At 33.0% G+C, this 10,697-nt stretch overlaps 1 pseudogene; it reads right to left on the bottom strand.

Moving 5' to 3' along the window:
* LOC125369863 lies at positions 1 to 6,847 on the bottom strand (annotated as a pseudogene).
* Positions 6,848 to 10,697: the final 3,850 nt, after the last annotated feature.

Here is a 10,697-nt window from a genome sequence, read left to right as displayed (position 1 = left end):
TTATGACAGATTAGAGATTGGTTGTTTTAAATCAAATTGCCTTAAAACTCTATCAGGTTGGTGCCATTCGACTATATGAATACATATTAGTGGTACTACAGCTCGCCATGTAAGCCGTCAGTTAGAAGGCGCTTAATGACCTCATGCGTGTATGACTCCCATATAATCTATTAAGAAAAGGTGTAATATTAAAAAGATAATTTATTATCAAATACACAATATAAATATGCTTAAATATTGTAGGAATGTAAAAGTATAAGTTTGAACACACCTTATCTCCATAAGATATATCAAACCAAAATCGGATCTCACGGATCTTATGTGTAGCTACTCTATGAACTATGCGATGACCGATCCATCTAAATTTTATTATATAGGTAGAATTATCAAATATGCATATAAATAGCTGGGTAGACAATTAAAAAATTATTAAAATACGTTCGTTTAAGGAAAGCGTCATGATAGAATTGTGGGTGATGCAATGTTGGTACGATGAATAGAAATCTCTCATATGCCCATAGTTGCAATAGAAAGAGTGCTCCCCTAAATTGTGAAACAAGAGGATATCTTGATGCAATACACAAATCTCTATACAAAAATGCCAAACATGCACCTCCTAAATTGTATTACGAATAGTCCCAATATTTTCTAAATATAGTAGGTTGACTAATGATGCTCATCTGGTACTTTTATCGCAAACAAGCTCCCTGAAATGAGCTGTAATATGTAAGCCCTAGCATGACAATGAACTATTCTTTGTCAGCTTCATGTGGTATGTTGCCAAAGTTAGCACGAATCCATGATAGTCGAAGCTGTGACCCTCTAATTGACTCTGCAATAGGACACAACCTAAACAGTCTCTCACATAACACAGGCCAATCATATCTAGTAGGCCCAATCAATGCATAACTGTCAATAGAAAGTTCAGTCAAAATGGCTACATCTTGCAACTTTATAGTGCATTCTCCATCTAGGAGATGGAATGGATGAGTTTCTGGCCTCCATCTCTCTACAAGTGCGGTTATTATGTGCTAATCTAATTGAAGAAATTTCAGCTGGACTAATCCATATAAACCCGTTTGTCTAAGTATATCTTGTAAATGGTCATCGAGCTTAGGGGCATTGTTAGTTACGCTTTGACTACAACTATCAATTTCACTAAAATTACGACATCGAGGTTCAGCTGGTTGCACTACTTGTTCTGTAGATCTACCATCGTTATGTTCGATAAATAACTCCACAAATTGCAACCCCAAAAATTGATTAGCATTGTGATGCATAATCGCAATATCATCTTCCCCCCAAATTTTACATGTTGTAAATATCAAATTCCCACCATGGTTAACAAATGATGCTTTAAATAAAATTTAATTTCCGCATTGCCAGTGAGTTGCAAAGTATTTTTTATGTTGTATAGCAATAGGGCAAGATTTAGCTCTCCATCTAGCGTCACCACTTTTGAATATATATTAACAAAACACGTACCCATTGAAGTATAAATGGTATCACCATCCCAATAAATAAGCAAAGACAGTATAGTAGGCATCATTTCTATTATGTAAGTTCTTATGAATATAACTATCATGTAAGTTCTTATGAATATAACTACGCTTTTAAATATGCTTCAAATATAAATTATTTCAAATATAATAAATTTTATTAACATAGACATGATAATAATTACAAATCCATCCTATGGACATGAATTGATTTTTCTAATTTATCCTTATCTTTCTCAAGCAACTCATAATTCACCTTTGGCAATATAGAGTATCGTGATATATTTCTCTTGCCAATATAATAGCTAGATGTCTTCTTTGCTACCCAATTCACATACTCTTTAATAAATTCTTTAATAAGTCTTTTATAAGTTCCTCTACCTTCATAGCTATTCCATAGACAATCAAGGATACCATGTACATTTGGATAACATAAACATGTTTTAAGGACTTTATATTTTTCACCATCTGTCATTAAATATATTTTCCAAACAATCTCTTGTATACAATTATTAATTTTTATAATATGATTTATCAAATGAGTCAAGTCATCATTGTTGTCCTCAGAATTTATTTTAATGTTTTCAAACATGTTTAATAATTCTCGCATTTTTCTTCATTATTCACTAGTATGTATAACCACAGGAACTCCGGTAAGCCCTACCATAATTTTTTGTATCAATAATATAAATATTATAAATAACATAAAACATAATTAAACAAAAAATAAATAAATTATTAAAAAATCTAAATAAATTATTAATTAATTGCAACAAATAAACACTAATTTTTTAATATTTGACCCCCTAATTCATTGTGAATTAATTGATCTTTTCTTCTCATCTTCACCTTTGGTTGATCGACATTATTGATCACAAAGGTCCAATTGTCTTTTTATTTTCGTTTCCTTACTTTCCATTAATTTTTTTTCAAATTATTTTTCTTCAATTATTTGACCCCCTAATTCATTGTGAATTAATTGTCAATTTAACTCTATTGTCGCTAATGTAATTTATAGTTGTTTCATTATTTCAATTTAAACATTTGTTTTCTAAAATCTTATGATCTTGATATAATTGATGTTGAATTGTTTGAGTAAGTGGTTATGGTGGCATTTGCATTAGAAACTTCAAAGGTTTGAGCTCTTTGCCTAACTTTTTATTCCTTATTATCTTTAAAATTTAACAGATATTCTTCCTTTTTGTATAGACCATCCTTTAGTATCATGAAGGATTGTTCTTAATTTAATAATTTTTTTTTTCTAATTACAGAAAATTAGATATTTATTTTTTATCCTTTCTTTACTCTACATAAATTGCATATTATAATTAAAGGTCATTTTAACAAATCCTAAAAAGAGGTATATTTTGCTAATTTAAATTTGCATAAAACTACTTTAAAATAGTCATGATATATTTCTTAATGAAAAAAATAAATATAATAACTACCACAAATTTAATTTAAAAAATTACAAATACAACTTGTTACCTTGTATAACGATTTCTTATATAACTTTAATAATACCTACAAAAGTAAAAAATATTATTAATATTCTAAAAAGTCAAAAAAAAAAAATATAAACAGTTATAAAAATCGTCATATAAGGTTAAAAAAATATACATACAATTATTATCTTTTTAAAGTCAAAAATATATTCTTTACTTCCAACAAGAAAAGATGTTCTATACCGATCAAAAAATAAAAATACAGAAAAATACTCATCAGCTACTCTAAAAGTAAGAAAGAGATTTTTTTTGAAAGAAGTAAAGAAAGAAACAAAGAAATGAAAAAAAAAAAAACTGAAAGAAATAGAGAAAAATAGAAATAAAAGAAGAAAGAACAAAGAAGAATAAGAAAAAAAGGAAAGAAATAAAAAAAGACGAGCAGTCATATTTTATTTTTAACTTTTATTTTTATTATTTTTATTATTTTTATAAAGAGTAGTTGTTTCCACTAGTGCTGCATACATGAAACTAGCTGAACCGGTTACTCTGCGTAATCTGAGTAAACTGAAAAGCAAAAAAAAAAAAAAAAAGTTTATCTGAAAGACAGGACTAAATTTATTTTTTGACTTTTAAAAATACCTTAAAATAGAATTTATTTCTAAAACAATTCTAAATTCTAAATTCTAAATTCTAAATTTTATTTACTTTTACCCTAAAATGATAATTTTTATTTTAAATGTATTAAATTAAGAAAAAGCCCACCTTCCTATGCCTACAAATGATGCCATCACGACAGTCTCTTTTGATCGAAGCCCCAAGGAAACGAGTGAGTAAGCCTAAGGTGTTTTTGCATTGCTAGTTAATAGTCTATGGAGTTGCTTATTAATCATCTTATCAAGGGAGGAGGTAAGCAATAGACAATCCATACAACTAAGAAATTAAAGTAGAAATCAAAAGTAAGTAGTTGTCGCTTCTTTAATTATTGATCCATCAATTGAGGCTGGATTCTAGTCTCATCAATAATTATAAATTGCATTTTTTGGAATGTTGGAGGGCTTGGGAACCTTTTGGGAATTTAAGGAACTCTAATGCCTAATTCATGCTAAAGATCCCATGTTGTTGTTTTTATCTGGAACTAAGTTACATTTTTCCTCTTGTGCTCCCTTCAATCTCTTCTATGTTTTGATTACATGTTCTTTGTATGTAGTGGTGGGTAAATTTTGGGAATAAAGTGCAATTTGACTACTAACCTTGTTGCACATGTTCAATTTAATTATTTTTCAAATTTATGAACTTTTTAGCTTAAAGCCTTGTATATTTAGCTCAAATTAACCTTATTTTAAAAAAAAAGAGTGAGAAATACTCTCTTGAAAATAAAAAATAATTAAAAAATTATATAATATTATTAAAAAATTATTTTATAATTTTAGTTAATTAATATAATTAAGCAATAAATAGTTATTATTACCATTATTCTCGCTGAAATTACTCTCATCTCTACTGCCTTCGGCAGTACTAGTGTAACTGTTTTTTTCACTATCATTGTTAAGAAAAAAACAGTAAAATTACTATAGCAATATTTTTTTATTATTTTTGTTTAAATATCAATATATATATATTTTTAATTTAATATAGAAATTAATATATTTTTTTTAATGTTATATTCTATCTGCTCTCTCTAGGGAGTGTGTAACTCACTCTCTCAACTTTATAAAAGATAGGGCTAGTTTGAGCTAAATATCTAAAGTTTGGGTTAAAATGTCCAATTTTTTTTTAAGAAAATCTAAATTAAACCCGAGCAATAAGGTTAGGGGCTAAATTGGACTTTATTCCTAAATTTTGTCTTGAAAATCTCTATTACATGAAATTTTACTCTATTGGTCATATCGATGCTCTTGTGAATGGTGTAAAGACTTTGTGGCAGTTTACTGGGTATTATTGCAATCCTCATATATTCCCCTGACACCTTTTGGAACTTACTTTGCAAGCTATCAACCATTCTTGAGTGAAAGATATTCTTTTAGTTATTTGGAGGGGACTCTAATGAGTTCTTATTGCATAAATCAGGTGATCGTATATGATCCTTCACTTAAATATCTACTTTCGAAGAAGCTGTAACAAATTATTATCTAATGTGTTTGCCTTATGCTGGTCCTCACTTTGTATGGAATAAACTGACAATATCAAGAGGTTCTGATTCAATGCAAATTGGACAAGTATATATGTTCTTTAAATGGTTACTTCAGTTTCTATCAGCAAGGGTGACTTTTTTAGACTTCTATCACTCAGATCATTACCAAATTCATGTTTTATTTCAGAGTTTGGATGGATGTTTAATTTTAGGTTTAAGAAATTTGGACTGCTGAAAATGATTATGAAGTTGTTATCTCTCTACCTTAGCAGCAGTGTGATTCAAGTAATTATGTCCCTTTGATAACTCAAATTTTGAAGTGTGTAACCTTACCTTCAGAATGGGGTTTTGAAAAGTTTCTTCACTTGCCATGGAAAATTGCAAAGTTGTAATAACAGATTGAAACACTTAAATGCAGTGCTACTACTGTTGTGGGTATTATGGACTCACAGCCTCCCTTCTCGCCTAAATGAAGTGGGGTGAATCCAATCAATAAGCTTTTTTTATTGATTCAAGGCGCAGTGAAGCCAAATTCAATCAACGCAAGGGGGGCTTACCTTTCCTAACACCGAGTCATCCTATTCAAATTTAGCTATGCTAATGGAACATTGAGTCTTTAGAGAACCAACTAGAAAAAAAATAGCATTTAAGGATGAAATTTATTGGACTCAACCCTCTTGTGTTCTTGGTTAGCTTTGAAGGACTGTAATCAAAGTTTCTCCATTAAAAAGCAACTTAGAGATGTCGTACTAATTGTATGACCAGACTTCTACAAACGGATGGTCACTGGGTATCTAATTTCCAAGGTACTGTAGCAGATGAGGTGTTTAGAATTATTTTGCTGATACATACACTACTTCTGCTCCTAGTGAGGAGATACTGGATCCGATTTTAAATTGTTTGCCTACTTGTGTATCCAATTCTAACAGGATTTTATTGGCGTCATTTTGTGCTGAAAATGTTAAATGAGCTCTTTTTTGACGTGCAACCTCCTAAGTCTCCTAGTCTTAATAGGATGATTGCTTTGCTTTATCATAAATATTAACATATCATAGGCCTTGATATTGGCTTAATCACGCGCTATCTTTCAGTCCTGATGCTATAGTCTTTTGAGGAGAAATGACTTGAAAGAATGAGGTAATCTTCAATACGTCATCATAAACCTCTTTGGAAAAGATCAAGACCCTATAAAATACTTGGACGAACATACGAAGGATTGGAGCCTAAACGACCATATAAAATTGAATTATGAGGAACCCTAAGAAAACACGAGATACAAGAGTCAGGCCTAGTTAACATCCGCCAAATCTGTTTACCAACTATAGCCTTGTTGCAAGTACGGGTAATTATCCCAGCTGATACCAATACTTGGCACTATATATCAATTTGGTACAAAGACTTTAATTTGAATCGATTTGATAACAAACGTATGTAAAAATATATCAATTTAGTACCAACAGTCAAATTCGACCCGTCTTGACGTGGCATCTTGAGTAGGAATTTTTGGGTGTTTACCGCTCGTGTGCCACGTCAATTAATGACGCTGAGCGGGCAAAATCCCTAAATCCCATTAATTTATCCCAATTTCCCCTAATTAATCCCTAATTTCCCAAAATCCCTAATTCTATTTCCCTCTCCCCTCTTCTTCCCCGTTTCCCTCTCTTCTTCCCCGTAACTCCTGTTACCCCCACTGTCACAGCATTCTCGCATTCCAAAATCTCTCCTTCTTCCCTTTCTTCTTCCTCGTAACTCCTGTTACCCCCAGTGTGCATTTTACAGCATTGTTACCCCCACTGTCACAACATTTTCACATTACAGAGTGTGCGTTTTACAGCATTGTTCGCATCGCACAATGTCTCTTGAATGGAGGCGAAGGGAAGAAAACAAAAGGCAGCCCGTGTACTGTAAGTCATATAACTCGCATTTTGTAACTTGTGCTCTGTATGTAATGGTAACTTCAGTTAAAATAATGGTAACTTGCATTTTGTTCTTGTGCTTTGTATGTTGCATGTTGATGGTTGTGCTTGGTTTTTGGTAACTTGCAAAGGATGATCTTCTGTTATGTGTTTTATTGTGGTGGTTGGTGTTTCGTGATTTGAAACCCTTTTCCTTATTGATTTGCATTGTATTGAGTGATTGTAATATAAAGAATGTCATTGATTTGTTTTATCCATTTTACCATATGCAGTGCCTGATACAAAGTATTTCAGTATAGAATGGCATTGTTTTGGGGTAGATGGTAGGGGTAGGCCAGAAATTAGAGATGTTGGGAGCATAGATTTTTGTTCTGCTGATATGATGTCAAGATTAGAGATAGATGCAATGGCCAGAGAATTGAGTCTGGTACCTGCATCATTTTCTATGTTTTGGAAGCATCCAAAAAAAAGTGACACAGATGGTTTGAGAAAGTTAGATAATGACAGTGATAGTATTGAGATGCCTTTAAGTGTTGATGAGTCAAAAGTGATTCATATTTATGCTAGGGATAAGGTAAATACGCAACAAGATAATTTAGAACCAACCGAGAATGTTGTGCATGCTGATAATATTGAATCATCTGAGGAAGTGAGAATGCTAAGTAGTGAGGGCACTAGCTTAGAAGAGGTACAAATTGAACAAGATGGTCATGGGAATGATGATAGTGAGGAGTTTGAAAGTAAGGCTGATGAGGAGGACCCTGAATTTGTTGATTCTGATTATGACTTGCATGATGAAGATGATGATGATTTATTTGAAAAATTTGTTGATATGGAGTTAGAAAGGGATAGAACAAGGGTTAATAAAGAAATAATTGGAGGTGAGGGTTCAGATGAGACTGTTTATGCACCAAGTGATGAGCTTAGGTCATGCTCTTCATCTGATGAAAGTGATATTGATTTGAGGAAGGTAAAATGGCCAATTTTTAATGAGGAGACAGATATGGCCAACCCTAATTTGAAGATAGGCATGTTGTTTAGTAATTTTAGGCAGTTTAAAAATCCAGTAAAGAACTACTCAATAAGGAGTAGGAATCAAGTAATTTTTGGTCCAAATACAAAAACAAAATGTAAAGCAAAGTGCAAAAAGGGATGTGAATTTTTTATTTGGGCTTACTTGAAGACATATGATAAGAACACTGTGCAAATCAAGTCTGCAAAGTTTGATCACAATTGCACTAAAGAGCACTATAACAGACATGTTAATGCTAAGTACATTGCCATGAAGTATGTGGAAAGGTTTAGGGCTGATCCAAGTTGGGCAATTCAATGTATTATTCAAACTGTTAAAGAGGATATGGCAGTTGATGTCTCTAGGCTAAAGGCTTGGAGAGCTAGGAACATTGCTTTGAAGTTCATTGATGGTGATGAAAAAGAGCAATTGGGTAGACTGCATGATTACAAACTTGAGTTGCTAAGGAGTAATCCTGGGTCCACAATTGTGCTACATTTGGAGGAACAAGTGTTCAAGGGTTTATATGTTTGTTTTGGTGCCCTAAAGGATGGATTCAAGTATTGCAGACCTTTAATATCAATTGATGGTTGCTGGTTGAAGGAGATTTATGGTGGGCAGCTACTAACAGCTGTGGCAGTTGATGCCAACGACTGTATATATCCAGTTGCTTGGGCAGTTGTTCAAAAGGAGAACAAGGATAACTGGAAATGGTTCCTAGACCTACTAGCAGCTGACTTGGGACTCAACAACAGTCACCACTGGACCTTTGTGAGTGACAGACAGAAGGTACAAGCTTCTAATCCTTTCATTTTAATATTTTTTTAGTATATATGTGAACTAATATATGTTGGAGTTGTTAATTGTGGTTTATTGGTTTTTATGCTTAATTAGGGTTTAATTCGTGCAATTGAAGAGATATTTCTCAATGCAGAACACAGATTTTGTGTTAGACATGTCCACCATAATTTGAAGAAAAATTTTAATACATTAGGACTAAAAAAGTTAGTTTGGGGGGCTGGTAGGGCTAGTTATGTGCCAATGTTCCAGAAAATCATGGATAAAATTGCAGAAATTTCTACAGATGGCCATAACTACATGAACAATATACCCCCCCCCCCCCCCCCCTCATTGGTCTAGGTCACATTTTAGGACAACCCCTAAATGTGACATATTATTAAACAATCTTTGTGAATGTTTTAATAGCTTCATTCTAGAGTCAAGGACTAAGGGAGTTATAACAATGAATGAGATCATTAGGACAAAGTTAATGAAAAGAATTCACAAAAAGAGAGATGCTATGAAAAGAACTGCCAGTCAATATTGTCCTAAGATTATAGCTAAGTTAGAGAAGTCTAAAGAATTCTGCTGGATGTTCAGAACTGAGTGGTCAGGGGGGGATAGGTTTTAGGTGGTTGGTCCTAGGGGGCAGTTTGTGGTTGACATTAAGGACAAAACATGTACTTGTAGGAGGTTTGATTTAACTGGCATACCATGCTGCCATGCAGTGTGTGCAATATGGTATAAGCATGATAATCCTGAGAATTATCTAGATGATTATTACAAGGTCAGTACTTATTTAAAAACATACAGCCACTTGCTAAACCCTACTATTAGCTATGAATTTTGGCCAAGAGCCACAACACCACCTGTGCTATCTCCTGCTCCAGTTCAACCAAAACAGAGAGGCATATTTGTTACAAAGAGGAGATTAGAAGAAGATGAGATGATTGTTGTACTACAAAAGGGCAAAGTAACCAAACAAGGCTCAGTGATGACTTGCACCATTTGTGGAGCTAAAGGCCACAATAAGAGATACCATGGTCATGCCAAATCTACATCAAAACAGCCTAAGATGAAAAAATTACAAGTAAGAGTAATTTCAATTCAAGCTTTTGTATATTAGGTTTCTTTAAAATATAATGAAATTATTATTTTGGTGTTTTACTAGGTACAAAGAAGAGCAAACCAGATAGACCCTACTGACCAACTCCCCAATGACCCTACTGACCAACTCCCTAATGACCCTACTGACCAACTCCCCAACTGCCCAATACTTAGAAAATGATCCAATTGAGACTGCACAGGTAATAAGTTCATTTACTTAACTAAATATATTTGTAATAACCTAATGTATATTTACTTTAACTTATGCAGGTGCAAAATGTAACTCCTTCATTGTCAATCCAAACTGAGTTTGACATACCTAGTCATCTAGTAGATCTAGATGATTTTAATCTTCATTGGACAAGTTTGTCCCAAACTGTTGCAGGAACACAAAGACCTCATCAAAATACAAGAAGCATCAATGAGTTACTAAGTGATATTCCAACTCAATCAAGTGGAGTGAATGAAGACTCCCAGCCGAGTAAGAAGAATGGCAAGGGCAAGACAGTGAAGAACAAGGGCAAGACAATGAAGAACAAGGGCAACAAGCCATTTCTGCCTCCTAGATCTGCATCTCTTTCAACAGCATCAAAGAAAGCTTTTGGATCTAATCCTACTCCAAATGAAAGTTTGGAAAAGGGGAAAGATAAGGTGCAAGCAATAACTAAGAAGGCTAAGAGGAAAGAAAATGTTGAGACTGCAACCTAAAAGAAGAAGAAGCCTTGGATGCCTGCTGGTCTTGGAGACAACAACAAGCCTTAGCTAGGCATTATGATTGTTTAATACATTAGGAACTTGTTTATATGT

The sequence above is a fragment of the Ricinus communis genome, chromosome 4 (assembly GCF_019578655.1).
Source record: "Ricinus communis isolate WT05 ecotype wild-type chromosome 4, ASM1957865v1, whole genome shotgun sequence".
Classification (NCBI taxonomy): Eukaryota; Viridiplantae; Streptophyta; class Magnoliopsida; order Malpighiales; family Euphorbiaceae; genus Ricinus; species Ricinus communis.
This window is presented reverse-complemented; position numbering and strand designations above follow the sequence as displayed.